Genomic DNA, 18,513 nt, shown 5'->3' with positions numbered 1-18,513 from the left:
TGTGATTGGCCCATTGTATATTTTGCTTAGGATCTGCCATATGAGCGGAGCCATATGGACTCCAAGTAATGACGCTTCCGTAGGAAGTATTAACAATAACTTGTATTTATTCTCCCTGCACCGAGTCCAATGCACCCAATCAGTTACTGAGAGAAACATTGGCATTTTACAGAGTGGCTCATTCGATGGAGAATAAAATTCACAATGATTTGGAATATAACCAGTAGGAGTATAAGCAGAGAGCATTATTAACAGCTTATTATATAACCCGGTGGTATTTCCTTCTGCTGTGAGCCACTTTTGAAGACCAATATTAAAGCAGTGATAACCGGCACCAAAACAAATGGGTGGACCAGAAACTCCTGTAACATAATATGGAACTATTGTTCCTTCCTCATCAGGCTTTAAAGGACCATGTGTATCAAAAGGACCGGGAAGTCAACCTGTTTCATTATGATATATAGGAACAGTGGGGTCCCACCAAGAGACCCCTCTCATAAAAGGAGGATTAGCAATATAAGCCCAATAAGTATAATTTTCAGCATTAGCTCTGGGGGCCTGAATAGATAAAATGGCAAACATTGCCAAAAGCAAGGTCTCATCTGTAAGCGGGCTATGATTAGCTCTTACTAATACTTTTCCTTGATTTACTAACTTTAATCTGATTTCAAGTTGGCAGTTTGGCAGGTTCCTTCAGTCCTCCTTGTTGTTGTCCTCTCGCCCCCTCTTCTGGGAGGGCATGACGGAGCTTAAGGTGTTTATCAGGAATCCAAATATTCTGAGTGCCTGTGGAAATATAAGCATAGCCTTGGCCCCATAACAGTTGCTGGGAGCCAACTGGAGGTTAAAACATCATAATAATAAACAGGTTGATTTATTGGTGAAACAGTTTTCATTGCCCAATGCCTTCGAGCTGGAATGAGAGAATCATCACCAATTTGCAAAAAATTTAGAGTAAATACTGCATTCATTAATCTTTTTTTGGAGAGTCCATACTATATCCCCCTTTTTGTTTTTCAAGAAGCTCTTTTAATGTTCAATTATGACGCTCAATGAGAGCTTGCCCAGTGCTGTTAGATGGAATACCAGTAACATGTTTAATACCATGCTGAGAAATAATTCCTGACATTTCTTAGAGAGATAAGCTGAAGCATTATCTGTTTTAATAGTTTCTGGCTTTCCAAGAATAGCGAAAGCTTCTAGGAGGTGTGTAATAACACATCCTGCACGTTCAGAAGACATTGCTGTAGCCCATGAAAATTTAGAGCAAGTATCAATAGAATGATAAACATATTTAAGCTTTCCAAAACTAGGTACAATAGTAACATCCACTTGCCAGATTTGATTAGGTAGCAAACCTTTAGAATTAACACCTATTGGTAAGGAAGGTTGATTAATAATTTGACATGTAGAACAATCCCTAACAATCTGACGTGCTTGACGCCAGGTAATATTATGCCGGTGTCTAAGCGACCAAGCATTATCATGATGAAGCTGATGTTCAGCTTGAGCTTTGATAACAGAACCAACTAGAGTGTCTATATAATTGTTGCCTTCAGTTAAGGGTCCTGGTAAACCTGTATGGGATTGAATATGAGTTATGTAAATTAAATGATGGCGAGTTCGAAGGAGGAACTGCAACTGTAAGAAAAGAGTATTAAGTTCAGAACCATTCTGAGGTATGGTTACAGTTTCCAGGGCTTGAACAGTATGTGCAGCATACTGTGAATCTGTAATGATGTTTAAAGGAACTGAAAGTACATCAGTTAGAAGCATAACAATAGCAAATAACTCTGCCTTTTGTACAGAAGTATAAGGGCTTTGAATAGTCTTACTGTTTTTCAAGTTACTATAACCAGCAACACCAAATTTATTAGCATCAGTAAAATATGTCTCTTCCTCAGATAAAGGTTGTGAGACAACACATTTAAGAAGTATCCGCTGAGCCCGCTTTAAAAACTGAAACCTTTTGGAGGAAGATATGAATTATGAATTTTATCTAGGAAGTCAGAAAAAGCATTTTGCCATTCCTCACATAATATCCAATGATTAGCAATTTCTTTATTGGTAAAAGGAACAATGATTTCATCAGGATCTTGACCACAAAGTTGTCTAAAACATAATCTGCCACAAATTATAATTTGAACAATTTTACTGAGATAAGTCTCTAGTCTTTTGGTTGATTTGTGCGGTAAGAATAGCCATTCAATAATATTTTCTTCTTGACATAACACCCCAGTAGGAGAATGAGTGCTGTGGATAATGATTAACTTAAGATTAATTAGTTGCTGAATACAATTTAATTGACTATTTTGGAAATATTTTCCAATTAATTTAAGCTCCTTTTCAGCCTCTTTAGTTAGGGATCTGGGGCTGTTTAGATTGGAGTCACCTTCAAGGGTGCGAAAAAGATTTTCAAGAGCATATGTAGGAATTCCCATAGAAGGTTGGAGCCAATTAATATCTCCTAATAATTTTTAAAAATCATTTAAGGTTTGAAGAGAATCTTTACAAATTTTAACCTGCTGAGGTATTATATGACTTTTAGTTACTTGGTATCCTAAATAATTCCACGGTTTCTCCTTTTGTATTTTTTTCTGGAGCAATTTGAAGGCCATACTTAGCACATAAATTAGAAGTTAATTTAAACATAAGTAATAATTGTGCCTCAGAGGGATGTGCTAGTAGAATATCATGCATGTAATGTAGGCACATTTTCTCTGGAAATTGACCTCGGAGTTCTTCCAGAGGTTGATTAACAAAATATTGGCACATTGTAGGACTATTCAGCATTCCTTGAGGAAGTACCTTCCACTGATATCTTTGACTAGGCTTTTGATTATTAAGAGAAGGTACAGTAAAAGCAAATTTTTTACAGTCCTCTGGCTGTAAGGGAATAGTAAAGAAACAGTCCTTTAAATCAATTATAATAATATGCCAATGCTTTGGAATTAATGCAGGGTTAGGTAGCCCTGACTGTAAAGATCCCATAGGCTGAATTACCTCATTAATTTTCCTTAAATCAGTTAACATTCTCCACTGTCCAGATTTTTTCTTTAATACAAAGATAGGAGAATTCCATGGACTGGTGCTTATTTCGATGTGTCCTTGTTCTAACTGTTCTTGTATTAATTGATGAAGCGCTTCTAATTTGATACTTGTTAGAAGCCACTGTTCTACCCACACCGGTTTATTTGTTAACCATTTCAGAGGAAGGGCGATTTGCATCAGAGGAAGGATGTCCCAGGCCTCTACAATCCTGTCCTGTCCTGGTATTAATTTCTGGCAGCTTAGGTTGTGAAAGAGTTGGATTATAACCCATGTTAAACATAATATTCTTTGATACGGGGGAAATTGTGGGTATTGATAATGTAGCACCCCATTGCTGTAATAAATCTCTTCCCCATACGGTAACAGATATTGTGGCCATATAAGGCTGTAAAACTGCAGTTTGTCCCTCAGGCCCATAGCAAGAATAAGGCTTAGTGCTTTGACGTATCTTGTTAAGGGTGCCCAAGCCTAAAAAGCTAGCCTTAATAATATTAGTGTCCCAATGTTTAGGCCACTGTTCCAAAGATACAATAAATACATCAGCTCCATTATCTGCTAATCCAGTAATAGAGGTTCCATCCTCAAATTTTACAGTTAATTGAGGCTTCTGATAATTAATCAGAGTGTTCCAGAAAACTTGTTTATCAGTACCTCCAAATCCCCCAGTTCATGTAGCAGGCACAGATTTTCCGGGGATGTACGGAAGAATTAATAATTGGGCAATGCGCTGCCCTTTCTCAAAAGAGCAAGGCTTTTCTGCTGCCATCATAACCTCAATTTCTCCCGTAAAATCAGCATCAATTACTCCTAAATGTACTATAATTCCTTTACTAGTCAGGCTGCTTCTTCCTATTAGTAATCCAACACTGCCATATGGCAGGGGAACATAAACACCTGTAGGAATTCTCTGGATTCCTTTGTTGGGAGACAAAGAAAATGCGGCAGGAGCCGGTATATCTAAGGCCGTGCTTGCCCCGGTGGGTGGCGTGGTATAATTCTGAGATTAATAATTTGGATTTAGGCTTTGATTCTTCAGCTGGTGGGTTTGCCCCGAGCTGACAGGAAACTGTAATTAGGCTCATACTGTTTGATGGGCCCCGAGCTGGGCCCTGCTGCCAGTTTCCCTCCGAAGAGAGGGGCGGCAAAGGATTGCCCTGTTTATCTTTTTTGGAATGGCATTCATTGGTCCAGTGCCTTCCTTTGTAACACCTTCAGCACAGTTCCAGAGGCTGGGAGGATTTTCCTCCCCCCTTTTCTCCTTTTCCTTTTCTGCAATCTTTTCTAGTATGTCCAATTTTACCATAATTATAACACCTAAGTTTAGAATTTTGAGAGTCTTCCTTCATAGCTGAGGCTAATAAATTAATACCGTAAGTCCGAGATCCAATTTCTCTACATGGTCCGACATAATCGACATAATCTTCAACCGTTCCGCCCTTTTGTATCACAGGAGCCAACGCCCTTTTACAATCATCATTAGCATTTTCAAAAGCCAATTGTTTTTGAACTTTTTGGTAAAATTTTCTTATTTGACAAAGCGTTCCAAGTATTTAAAAATGTATTAAGCCTGATTGGTTTAGAATTTTCTTCTTTTTGGTAAGAAGAAAATGATAAATTCCTGAGATATTTCAAGGGCCCTTTGAAATACCTCAAGGTTGTAAGGAAGTTCTTTAACTTAAATCTTGGAAATTTTGTCAACTAAGGAATATATATTTTATGAAATAATATTTGACTATTTAAAGTGATAATAAAAGGTATATAATATTAATATAGACTGACAAAAATTCAGTTTTTAGCATTGAGAAACATTAATTGTTGGATATTAGTTAAGTATTTGAGTAATTTATTAAATTAGCAAGATACCTTTCCTTAATTTGATATTCAGTTTTTTTTTTCTTTTTGCCAGTTACTGTAACAACCGAAAATAAATCTCTTGTTTTTTAGATAACCCTGGTGCGCACCAGTTCTAAGTCGGCTGCTAGGCGCAGGCCGAGGGGAGGCGTCACGCAGAACCGCGGCCCTGGGGACAGACCCGGCGGGACGGGAACCGGCGGCGAGCCAGCGCCCGCCGCAGCCAGGGTGATCCACAGGAAGGGCCCAGCTCGCATCCAGAGTCGCTGCTGCCACCACCAGCCCCTTGGGTATTTGGGCCCCCTCCCGCGGTGGGAACTTCCCCCTGCCGCCACCTCCTGACTTTCCTTTTGAGCCATTTCAGGCTGATTATAAATTTGAGAAGGCGGTTGCCTCTCCTTGCCAAGCGGCTCAAAGTCCGATTGAAATGGCTATAAGGCCTCAGACACCTGGTTAAAAGCGGCCCATGTTTTGCCTGCTATAGGATGATTAGCTTGATGAGCTCTTCTAAGAGCTTTACCAACTTGTTTCCACACCCTTAAATTTAACCGATTCTTCCTCTCTGGAGTAAACCAATAACAGTGTTTCTTGACCTGCAAGAATAAATCTGTTAAAGTACTCTCTTTTATTTGTAAACCTGAACTTTTAAGTAAAGACTTTAAAAGCCAAACATATTCCTCATTAACTGAGGGATTGTTTCCCATTACTCCGATGCATTTTTCCAAAAAGTTCTGCGTACAACCACGCAGTCAATTCCTTTTTCGGTCCTGCCTGTTCCCGGTTCTTACCTTCGGGTCCCTCGATCTGGCACCAGATGAAGTGTTGAATATGGTCGAGGACGCTGAGATAATTCCAGCAAGCCGGATGAATGGCCAATATGCATGGAGGACTGTGCTTGTCAGACCATCAGCGGAGAGCAGGAAGCCTCATCCTTCTTTTATTAGGATTTCAAAAGTTACTAAAAATAGAACAGGGGGTGTGAGTTTTACAGCCAACAATAAAAGATTTTTTACAAGTGAAATAATTCTTACAAAGTATCATTAATATGCAAAATATAGCCAGGGTAACTTCTGGTTTTGATAACATCTAACAGAGCAGATCCACTAATCATCAAAGCCAGCCCCAATTTAAGACTTTATCTTCAAGGAGGCAGATGGAGTACTCAACAGACCTCTTTGTCCTCAGGATTCCATGACCCAGTGGCCTGAACAGCCTAAAGCCACAGGCGGAGACAGGATTAGCTCATCATCTCCTGAGTCACAGGACACCTGGGTGGAGGGACATGGGAATGCCCCTACCCAGAGATCTGTGTTCCTGCAACATGGAGGAACTGAAGTGTCTGGCATCAGGGCGAGAACTGGGGTACAGCTTCCTCCCAGACAGAACTGCAGACTGTGGCCATTGTTCCTTTTCTGAGCCCTCTTCCACACAGAACCATAGTGTGGTGGCACCATACCTGTCTCCATCAACCGGGCTCACAGTTAGCCCTACCCTGATAATTACCAAAGGCTTAGCCCCATCCAACTTATGGGCTCACCCAAGTTGGCAACAATTGCTGTTCCATATGAATGGCTGGTCTGGGAACAAGCTTCAGACCATCCTAAATATGCTTAAAATAGCAACAGATGAGCCCAGCCCCTGTACCTCTCTCTGAGCAGCCATCTGCAGATAACTTTATAGCTTATGCTAAGGGGCCCAGAAAGAGCACAGGTGTAGGCTACCCTTGTCCGTACCACACAGGAAACTCCAGAGCCTGTGCACCCAGTGGTCTTTTAAACACCATGTTGGAATACCACCACCTAACCACATCCACAAGCCACTGAGGGAGGTTGTTGCTGGTCAGAGGTCATGCAAGTCCTACCAGCAGCAATCAAGACTCAAGTAAAAGAGGGGGAAGTACTCAGCCCACACGGAGGGTGCACCTCAAGTACCCACCTTGAGTAATAAGGGAGTTTGTGCCACTTGATCCCACAGGACACTTACTACATTAGACCACAATATCAAGACATGGAGTCCAAGTAGCTCTACCTAATACATAGAAACAAACACAAGGAGGCTGCCAAAATGAGGAGACAAAGAAATATGACCCAAATGAAATAACAGAAAATTCCAAAAAAAAAAAAAATAACTAAACAAAATTTAGATGAACCACCTATCATATGAAGAGTTCAAAACACTGGTTATAAAGATGCTCAAGGAACTCAGTGGGAAGTTTAACAGCATAAAAATGATTTGATCAGAAATAAAAGAGACACTAATTAAAATAAAGAACAATTTACAGGGAATCAACATTGATGTTGATGAAGCCAAGAATCAATCAATGATTTGGAACATAGGGAAGTTAAAGACATCTAATCAGTACAGCAAGAAATAAAAAGAACTGAAAAAATTGAGAATAGTGCAAGGAACCTCTGGGACAACTTCAAGAATTCCAACATTTGCATCATAGGGGTGCCAGAAGGAGAAGAAAAAGGGAAAAGAATTGGAAATATATTTGAAAAAATAATAAAACTTTCCTAATTTGGTGAATGAAATACACATGAAAGTCCAGGAAGCACAGAGAGTCCTAAACAAGATGGGCACAAATAGACCCACACCAAGACATATCATTAACATGCCAAAGGTTAAAGATAGGGAGAGAATCTCAAAAGCACCAAGAGAAAAGCAGATAATTAACTACAAAGGAGTTTTCATAAGACTGTCAACTGTATTCTCCAAAGAAACTTTGTAGTCTAGAAGAGACTGATAAGTATTAAAAGTGATGAAAAGCAAGGACCTACAGCCTACATATCTCTATCTGCAAAGCTATCATTTAGAATGGAAGGGCATGTAAAGAACTTTCCAGACAAATTAAGGCTAAATGAGTTCAATATCACCAAGTCATTATTATATGAAATGTTAAGGAGACACATTTAAGAAAAAGATCAAAACTATGAACATTAAAATGGTAATAAATTCATAACTATCAGCAAATGAATCTAAGAAACAAATGAAGCTAACAAGCAGAGCAAAAACAGAACCATAGATATGAAGAACATTTAGATGGTTCCCATTTGGGAAGAATTCTGAGGAGATGGGGGAAATGTGAAGGGATTAAGAAGTACAGATTGGTAGTTACAGAATAGGCAGGGGGGTGTAAAGAGAAGGTATAGGAAATGGAGTAGACAAAGAATTTATATGCATGACCCATGGACATGAAAAAAGGAGGGGGGTCACTGGCGGGAGTTGGGGGTGCTGGGTGAAAGGGAGAGAAGGGGGAAAATTTAGGACAACTTTAATAGCATAATCAATAAAAAATAAGAGAGAAAAAAGGCCCAAAGGAAACAGCAATGAAAAAAGTTTATCCATATTATTATATCTGTACCATATTATTATATCTGTAACTAATTCATTTTCACTGCCATATAATAATCCATTAGATGAATATACCATAGTTATCTATTTTTATGTCAAAGAATATTTGGATTGTTTTAGGTTTTTTTTCCATCATGAACACATAATTATATATTGGCCATTTTGCATTTATATTGTATATTTATGTGTCTCCTGATATGCAGGTTAAAGGGTCTATGTAGATTATATATGTGGGAGTGAAATGTTGAGATATGATATGTACATTTTCAGTTTTATAGCATTGTTTCTTCAAATATGCTTTTTTGTTGTGATTTTTTTAATTAAGGTGAAACTTACATAGCATACAATTAGCCTTATAATGTGTGTGGTTCAGTGGTATTTAGTGTATCAACAGTAATGTATATTCACCAACTTCCTCTAATTTCAAAACTTTTTCATCACTCCAGGAAAAAAAAAAAAACTATTGCCCATTAAGTAATTACTCCCCATTCTCTCCTCTCCCCCATCTTCTGATAATCACTAATCTTCTTTTTGTCTCTGTGGATTTGCCTATTTTGAATATAGCATATAAAAGGAATCATAAAGTTTAAAAAAAAAGAAGTCAACAAATGGGAAAAAATGGGAAAATTCAAACATATGTGGAAATTAACAGCACAATCCTAAATAACCAATAAGTCAAAGAGGAAATTAAAGGGGAAATCAGAAAATGCTTTGATATGAATAAAAATCAAGACACAACCTACTAAAATTTATGTGATTTTCAGGTGAAGCAGTTCTTAGAGGGAAATTTTTAATTGTAAATGCCTACATTAAGAAAGAAAAACAATGTCAGTCTCATTGCTGAGTTATATTTCACGTCCCTGATGGCTCCCAGGAAAGCTACAGTGACAGTGGTCTAGGAGACCACAAGCCAGTGGGTAGTGGAACTCTGATCTCACACCCTCTTATTCTGGTTCAGCCACAGGACCAATTCTATGACCAGGCCTCTCTGGACAAGAGGACCACAACAGATGGCAACTTGGGCAATTACTCTGCAAGGTTGACAGGGAGGAAGATGGTGGCCAAGTAGGTGAAAGCTGAGTCCACTTGCCCTTACATGCAATTAGACACTTGGCTGATCTTCAAAAAAATAAACTGAACATTCAATGGAATCTTAGCTGATATGAAGTTTGGAAGCCAAGGAGTACAGAAGATGCTTCACAATGGGTGGTAAGGAGATTTTATAGGTGAAAGGGGAAGTACCCCAGCCATGCTGCCTACAGCCATGGAGAGCCTGGTCAGAGATGGCAGCTTTCTGGTTCCTTCCCCTTCCAGGGCAGTAAAGCACCAGGCCTGGGCAAGAAGAGACTTGGATATACAAGGTCGTGAAACTCCAGGCTACACACACACACAAAATGAGCAGCAATGGCAAATGCCAACCGGAAGAGTGCTATAGAGAGAAAGGGATTCTATCTGTACCTGGGTCACGTAGAGGAGGCTGTCAACAGCCAGCCATGACTGTGAGAGACTCTTGATTTTTGGAGAGGTAACATGGAAAGCCAGATAGTGACTCAGTGTTGCAGTGGGAGTGTACAGAATGACTTTTTAAAAGGGGAGTTGAGGCATGTTGAGCAGGGACCCCATGGGCAGCTGCCCTGCCAGCAAGGGGAAAGGATTGAGAATGCAGTTTACTCCCACTCAGTGCAGCTGGTCAGATTAATTGGAAAGGGGCAAGGCAAGGGGATTTCTCAGCCACAGCCCAGTGCAGTTGGCAGGGCGGAGACTATGCGGATTGGAGAGTTCAGAACTCTGTCTGCTGTAAGCACAGTGAGCTGGGTACTGGAAGGGCAGGAGGTGAGCACCTGAGATTACTTATAGCCAGATAGAGCACTCTTCCCTGGAGGAGATCGAACTTCTGAACCTCAAGGAAGGGAAGGTTGCACCCAGCCCCCACCTCCTGAAGGACCCAAAATACTTACAAACAGGGAAGATCTAAAAGATAGGCAGCTCAGTCTCAACAACACCTTGCAGGTTGCATTTCTGCAAGAGAAAGATAGCAAATGGGTTTAAAGGGCCCATTTTAAATTTCTCTCAGGGAAACAAAATACACTGATTCTTAGGCCCTATTTAACTGAAGCCTGAAAAGCAGGGAGATGAGAAATCAGTGCAGCAAGGGGTAATTAAGGCTCTTCCCAGTCTCAGCTGGCACAAAGAGCTGCCATCAACACCAAGCAGGAAAGAGCTGACCTTCTTACACAGATTGGCCCCTCCCTTGAAATGAACAGCTAATTCATCAGGAAGTATACAGTTTTGGAAATAAGCTGGAACAAGATGGGTAGTGCAGAGGCAGGGGGAACACACCTACAATTTTCCCAAAAGATGGACAGTGCCTTCCAGGGGAGACCCAGGGACCTACCCTCATGATCGCAACAGAAGCTCCCTCTAGAGGAAGCAGGTGAAGGTGATACAGGTGGTGCTACCAAAAGTTGGGTGACCCACACCAGGACCTTGAGCTGATAAAAAACCAGAGGCAACTTCTGGCCAAGATGGAGGCATAGGTAGAGACACACTGCATCTCCCTCCACAAATAAGAAGGAATACAGCTACCTCAAAACTAGAGAGAACCAGAAAATCCAGAAAATCAAGCTGCATGGAAGTCCAACAAACAAAGATATAAGGAAGAACTATTCATCCAGACAGGTAGGAGGGGCAGAGCCAGGCAGAGAGGACGCAGTGTGGTGGTGGCGGCAGCAGCAGCAGCAGTGGCAGCAGGCCAGCAGAAAGCACATTCGCACGCTTTTTAAAGTAGGGAAGGATACCTGGGGAGTGCTCCCAGCACGAGACCGGACTGTGCAGCTCATGGTTCCAGTGCCAGAGAAAATACAGCCTCATTGCTTCTGACTTTTGAAAACAAGTGCAGGTTGGGGCAGAGAAATAAACTGCTGGCCTCTCAGTAGAATCCACTTGTTTAAAGGGCTCCCATGATCCTAGAAGATCCATAGACCCATCCACTCTGGGAAGGATGGCCAGGGCAACAGCTAGAAAGGCACCAGTCCCATACAGAAGAGGGAGAAGTACCTAGAAAAGGGGCAAGTGCTGAGCAAGTGGCATTGTTCCCTCTCAGACCCCTCTCCCTCATACAGCGCCACAATGTGGTGAAATGGGTCAACCGCACTGATGCATACCTAAGACTCCGCCACTTAAACGAAACAGGTGTGACAGCTCTATCTAAGACACAGAGGCAAACAAACATAGGAGCCTGTCAAGATAAGGAGACAGAGAAGTATGGCCCAAAAAACGGAATGGATCAAGGTTCCAGCGGGAGAACTAAGTGACGAGGAGATAGCCAACCTAACAGATGTAGAGTTCAAAACACTGGTGATAAAGATGCTCAGAGGCTTGACAGATATGCTTAAGTATGAAAAATGCATAAAGGAAGAAGCAAAGGTTATGCTAAATGAAACAAAGAAAAATCCACACGAAAACAATGGTGAAGGGAAGGAAACCAGGGTTCAAATCAATGATTTGGAACATAAGGAAGAAAAAAAGTCAACCAGTACAGAATGAGGAAACAAGAATTAAAAAAAGTGAAGAGAGGCTTAGGAACCTCTGGGACAACTTTAAACCTACCAACATCAAATCATAGGGCTGCCAGAAGAAGAAGAAGAGCAAGAAATGGAAAGCTTATATGAAAAAATAGTGAAGAAAAACTTCCCAAATTTGGTGAAAGAAAGAGACATACAAGTACAGGGAGCACAGAGAGTCCCAAACAAGCTAGACCCAAGAAGGACCACACAAAGACCGCGATGATAATTAGAATGCCAAAGCTTAAAGCTAAAAAGAGAATCTTAAAAGCAGCAAGAGAAAGCAGAGAGTTATGTACAAAGTGGTGCCTATAAGACCATCAGCTGATTTCTCAAAAGAAACTTTGCAGGCAAGAAGGGACTGGCAAGGAGTATTCAATGTGATGGAAAGCAAAGACCTACAACCAAGATTACTCTATCAAGCAAAGCTATCATTTAGAATGGAAGGGCAGATGAAGTGCTTCTCAGGCAAGGTGAAGCTAAAGGAGTTCAACATCACCAAGCCATTATTATATGAAATGTCAAAGGGACTTACTTAAGAAAAAGAAGATCAAAACTATGAATACTAAAATGACAACAAACTCACAACTATCAACAACTGAATCTAAAAAATAAAAACAAAATCCAACTAAGCAAACCAGAATAGGAACAGAATCATAGTTATGGGGGTCATTTGGAGGGTTATCAGTTGGGAGTGGGAGGGGGAGAAATGGGGAAATGGTGCATGGATTAAGAAGCATAATAGGTAGGTAAAAAAATAGACGGGGGAAGTTAAGAATAATATAGGAAAGGGTGAAAGCAAATAACTCATATGCACAATTCATGGACATGACCTAAGGGGGGTGGAATTGCTGGAGGGAAAGGGGGTTACTGGGCAGAGGGGAGTAAAGGGAAAAAATTGGGACTACTGTTAACAACATAATAAAAAACGATACTTAAAAAAAAAAAAAAAAGGCAGATCCAGACAGAGAAGTCATAAGGGAAACACCAAATTGCTGAGATGAATTTCACCTTGTTCTTCTTCAGAATTTGCATTTTTTCTTCCTTTCACATAGCCTTTTAATATTTCTATTTTTCCTCCTATTGTATTCCAACTAATTCCCTATTCTTTGTATTTTACTTTTTTAATTTAGATTTTATATTATTTTTTATTTTATTGTAATTTCAAATGCCACATTGCACCACCCTTCTATTTTCTTACTCTTTTTTGCCTTCTTCCTGCCCTTTCTTATTTTTGTTGTAAATTTTATTGTCCCCCATGCTACATTCTGTTCCCAGTCCTTACTCGTACTACTTCTCCTCCATCTTCTCAAAAGCTTTCTTGCTCAAATAAACAACCTAACCCTAAAGCTACAGGAATTAGAGGAACAACAACAAAGAAAGCTGAGAGCAAGAACAAGAAAGGAAATCCTCAATATCAGAGCAGAATTAAATTATATAGAAAGTAAAAAACAATTCAAATAATAAAACCAGGAGCTGGTTCTCTGAAAAGATAAATAAAAGTGACAAGCTTTTAACAAGACTCATCAATAAAAAAAAAAAGAGAGGATCCAAATAAATAAAATCAGAAATGAAAGAGAAGAAACCACAACCAATACCACAGAAATACAAAGGATTGTAAGAAGTTACTACCAACAACTATATGAAAAGAAAGTTGACAACCTTGGGGAAATGGACAAATATCTGGAAACATATAATCTTCCAAAAATGTCAAGGAGAAGTAGAAAGCCTGAATAGCCTGATAACACCCAGTGAAATTGAAGCACTAATCAAAAAACTCCCAGCACACAAAAGCCCTGGTCTGGATGGATTCACAGGCAGATTTTACAAAATATTTAGGAAAGAACTAACTCCTTTCCTTCTCAAACCATTCTAAAAAATTCAGGAAAAGGGAAGTCTCCCAAACTCATTCTATGAGGCCAATATTTTCCTAGTTCCAAAACCAAACTGAGACACAAAAAAGAAAGAAAACTACCGGCCAATGTTGCTGATGAACAGAGATGCTAGCATCCTCAACAAATATTGGCAAACCATATCCAGCAAGACATTAAAAAGATCATTCACCATGATCAAGTGGGATTCATCCCAGGGATGCAAGTATCACTTAATATTTCCAAATCAATAAACATAATACACCACATAAACAAAATGAAAGACAAAAATCACATGATCATATTAATAGATGGTGAGAAAGCATTTGATGATGTACAATACCCATTTATGATAAAAACATTCAATAAAATGGGAATAGAAGGAGCATACCTCAATGTAATAAGGGCCATATATGAGAAACCTGAAGCCAACATCATACTCAATGGGCAAAAACTAAAAGCGTTCCCCTTAAGATCAGGAGCGAGACAAGCTGTCTTCTCTCACCACTCTTATTGAACATAGCACTGGAAGTTATAGCGACAGTGATTAGACAAGAAAACAAAATAAAAGGCATCCAAACTGGAAAGGAGGAAGTAAAACTTTCATTTTTTACAATGACATGATAGTGTACCTAGAAAACCCTATAGACTCCACCAAGAAACTACTCAACCTATTAAGTGAATTTGGCAAAATAGCAGATACAAAGTAAATATTCAGAAGTTGATAAACTTTTGTACACCAACAGTGAAGTATCAGAAAGCAAAACTAGGAAATAATTCCATTTACAATAGCAAAAAAAAATAAATAAATAAAAGAAAGAATGAAAACAGAAAAAGAAAAAGTACCTAGGAATAAATTTAACCAAGGAGGTAAACAACCTATACTTGGAAAACTATACAACTCTGAAGGAAGAAATTAAGGAAGATACAAATAAATGGAAGCATATACTGTATTCATGGACTAGAAAAATTAATATCAGTAAAATGTCTATACCACCCAAAGCAGCTATAGATTCAATGCAGTTCCTATTAAAATACCAATGGCATATTTCACAAATGTAGAACAAATATTTCAAACATTTATATGGAACCCAAAACGGCCCAATTAGCCTCAGTACATATATATATAGATATATATATATTTTTTGCTTATTTATTGTTTTTCTATTACAGTTGTCCCACTTTTTCCCCCATTTCTTCCCCCCACCCAGCCCACCCTTCTCCCACAGTCAATCCCCACCTCATTGTGAAAGAACTAAGTAGGGGGAATCACAATACCTGTTATCGAACTATACTACAAGACCACTGTAATCTTAACAGTCTGGTATTGGTATAAGAACAGAGACATAGATCAATGCAACAAAATAGAGAACCCAGAAATAAACCCAAGTCTCTACGATCAATTAATATTTGACAAAGGGGGCATGAGCATACAATTGAGTAAAGATAGCCTCTTTAATAAATGGTGTTGGGATAACTGGAAGGCACATGTAAAAAATGAAACTGTACCTCCAACTTGTACAGTACAGCAGAATATACTCTAAATGGATAAAAGACTTAAATTTAAGCCATGACTCCATAATGTCCTAAATGAAAACTTGGGCAGGAAAATTTCAGATATCCTACATAACAATTTTTCTGCTGATATACCTCCTAGGGCAAGGGAAATAAAAGGAAAAAAATAAACAAATGGGACTACATCAAACTAGAAAGCTTCTGCATGGCTAAAGAAACCATTATCAAAATGAGAAGGGGACCAATTGTATGGGAGAACATATTTGCGAATGATACATTGTACAAGGGTTTGATCTCCAAAATATATATAGAACATATATGACACAACATCAGGAAGACAAACAGTACAATTAAAATATGGGTAAAGAACCTGAATAGACACTTCTCTAAGGAGGATATACTGACGGCCCATAGACATATAAAGAGATGCTCAACATCATAGCCATGAGAGAGATGCAAATTAAAACCACAATTAGATATCACCTCACACCTGTCCGAATAGCCATCATTAATAAATCAATAAACAACAAGTGCTGATGAGGATGTGGAGAAAAGGGAACCCTAGTGTATTGTTGGTAGGAATGCAGACTGGTGCAGCCACTGTGGGAAACAGTGTGGAATTTCCTTAAAAAACTAAAAAATGGAACTGCCTTTTGATCCAGTGATTCCACTGTTGAGAATATACCCTAAGAATCCCGAATCACCAATTCAGAAGAATTTATGCACCTCTATGTTCATAGCGGCACTATTTACAATAGCTAAATCCTGGAAACAGCCTAAGTGCCCATCAGTAAATTAATGGATCAAAAACCTGTGGTACATTTAACATAATTGAATACTATGTGGCAGAAAGAAAAAAGTAAGTCCTACCTTTGTGATAGCATGGATGGAACTGGAGAATATTTTGCTAAATGATGTCAGCAAGTTGATGAAAGACAAATACCATATGATCTCACCTATAAGAAGAATCTAGTGAGCAACATTAACTAACTAACAAAACAGAACCACAGGCATGGAAACGTGGAACAGATTGAAAATGAACAGAGGGGAGGGTGAAAGGGGATAATGGCAGAAAGAAGGGGAAGGGACTAGACAAAGAACATATATGTGTGACCCATAGACATGGACAACAGTGAGGGGATTGACTGTGGGAGTGGGAGCTGACATGGGTGGAGGAGGAAAAAGGGGGAAAACTGGGACAATCATAATAAAGTAACAATAAAAATGATTTAATAAACAAAAAAAGAAGACAAGATACTGATTAGTGTTGGTGGTAAGTGTTAAATGACTGAAAGGGTCATGAGAGGAGACTTCTGGGCTAGTGGTCATGTTTTGTACCTTGATTGTTTGCTGGCTTACCTAATGAAATTTATTTAGCTGTATACTTTAAAAAAAAGAAATAAGATGGCATGACAATAATTTAATCTATAACCATAAAGCACTGAAAAAGAAGATCAAACTAAACTGAAAGCAAGCAGGAGAAACAAAATAGAAAGACTATAGCAGAAACTAATAAAATAGAGAAAATTAATGAAATCAAATAATGGTTTGTTCAAAAGATCAGCAAAATTGACTGAAATTTATCTAGTTTGAGGAAAAAAGAGAAGGAAGTTTCTATTAAATCAGAAGTGAAAGAGGGAATGTTATTACACATTATAAGTAAAATTGATAATAAAAGAATGCTATGAACAATTTTATGCCAACAAACTGGATAACTTAGCTGAAATGGATAAATCCTAAAAAGACACAAACTACTAAAACTAACTCAAGAAAAAGTAGACAATAACAATTGAAGATATTGATCAATAATTAAGAGCTACCCATAAATAAAAGCTTCACCACTGACTACCACCAAACATTCAAAAATGAATTAATACCAATCCTTCCCAAACTCTTCCAAAAATAGAATAAAAGTGAATACTTCCTAAATCATTCCAGGAGGCCACTTTTTTGAGTCCTGATTCCAAAACTAGGAAAATATAGTACAAAGAAGCGACAGACCAATATCTCTAATGAATATAAACACAAAACTTTTCAATAAAATACTAGCAAACTGAATCCATTACATGTAAAAAGAATTAAAAACCATAACCCATGTAGTCCAGGGATACAAGTTTGTTTAATTATCCAATAATCAATTAATGTAATACCTCATATAAATAGAGTAAAAAATTACACCATTATTTTAATAGCAAAGAAAAAAAATATGATACCTTGGCAGAGTGGCTCAGTTAGTTGAAGCATTGTCCCAATACACCAAAAGGTTGTAGGTTTCTCAATCAGGCACATATCTGGGTGGTGGATACATGTGGGGACAGGGAGCCAACTGATGATGTTTCTCTCCCATAAATGTTTCTCTCTCTTCCTTCTTTTCTCTCTGAAATTAATTAACATATCCTCAGGTGAGGATTTTTAAAATGAAAGAAAAAGAATTTGACAAAATGCAACATCCTTTTATGATAAAAACACTCAACAAACTAGAAATAGAAGGGAACTTCCTCAACCTGATAAAGGGTATTATGTAATCCTCACAGCTAACATAGTTAGTGGTAGAAAACTGCATACTTTCCCACTAAGAACAAGAATAAGATAAGTATGTCTGTTCTTGACACTTCTATTCAATTCTATTATACTAAAGGTTATAGTCTGGGCAATTAGTCAAGAAAGAGAAATACAAGGCATTAATATTGGAAAGGAAGAAATGAAACTATGTCTAATCACAGATGACATGGTCTTGTACATAGAAAACCCTAAAGAATTTACAAAAAACATTATTAAACTAGGAGAGGAAGATGGTGGAAGGGTGAGGGGAGGCTGCACTCTCAGGTTCCTGAGACCCATCTGTAGTTTGGACTAATTGCAGACAGAACATCTCAGTGAGCAGCTGGACACTGGCAGGAGTCGAGCTTTGGCACTGCTGGATTAGAAAAAAACCATCTGGGAACAACCTGTTTAGTGAAGATAGTGAAAGAAGAAAAAGGGACGAAACGGGATTCCTGACTGGGGTGGCTGCCTGAGCTGCGGATAAAAGGACACAAAGGCTTTTTGGCGATGACAGGCTTCCCCAGAGGGAAGTCAGGAGGAAAGCGGATCTCTACCGGCTGGCAGAAACAGGACTCGACCAGGTGGCATAGGTGCTGAAAGACAGAGACAGCGTGCTGCTGAGCAAGTGAAATCGTAATTCTTTTCTTTATATTTTTCTCTTGTGAACTACGGAGTGGGGGGGAAAGTTTGGGGGTGATAGTACATTCTTGAGGAGCGCAGGCACAGAGGTGCACGCGCTCACTCCCCAACCCTCCCCTTGGTTC

The sequence above is a fragment of the Furipterus horrens genome, unplaced genomic scaffold (assembly GCF_987537825.1).
Source record: "Furipterus horrens unplaced genomic scaffold, mFurHor1.1.pri manual_scaffold_17, whole genome shotgun sequence".
NCBI classification, from domain to species: Eukaryota; Metazoa; Chordata; class Mammalia; order Chiroptera; family Furipteridae; genus Furipterus; species Furipterus horrens.
The sequence above is the reverse complement of the archived record's forward strand: the minus strand, read 5'-3'. Positions refer to the sequence as shown.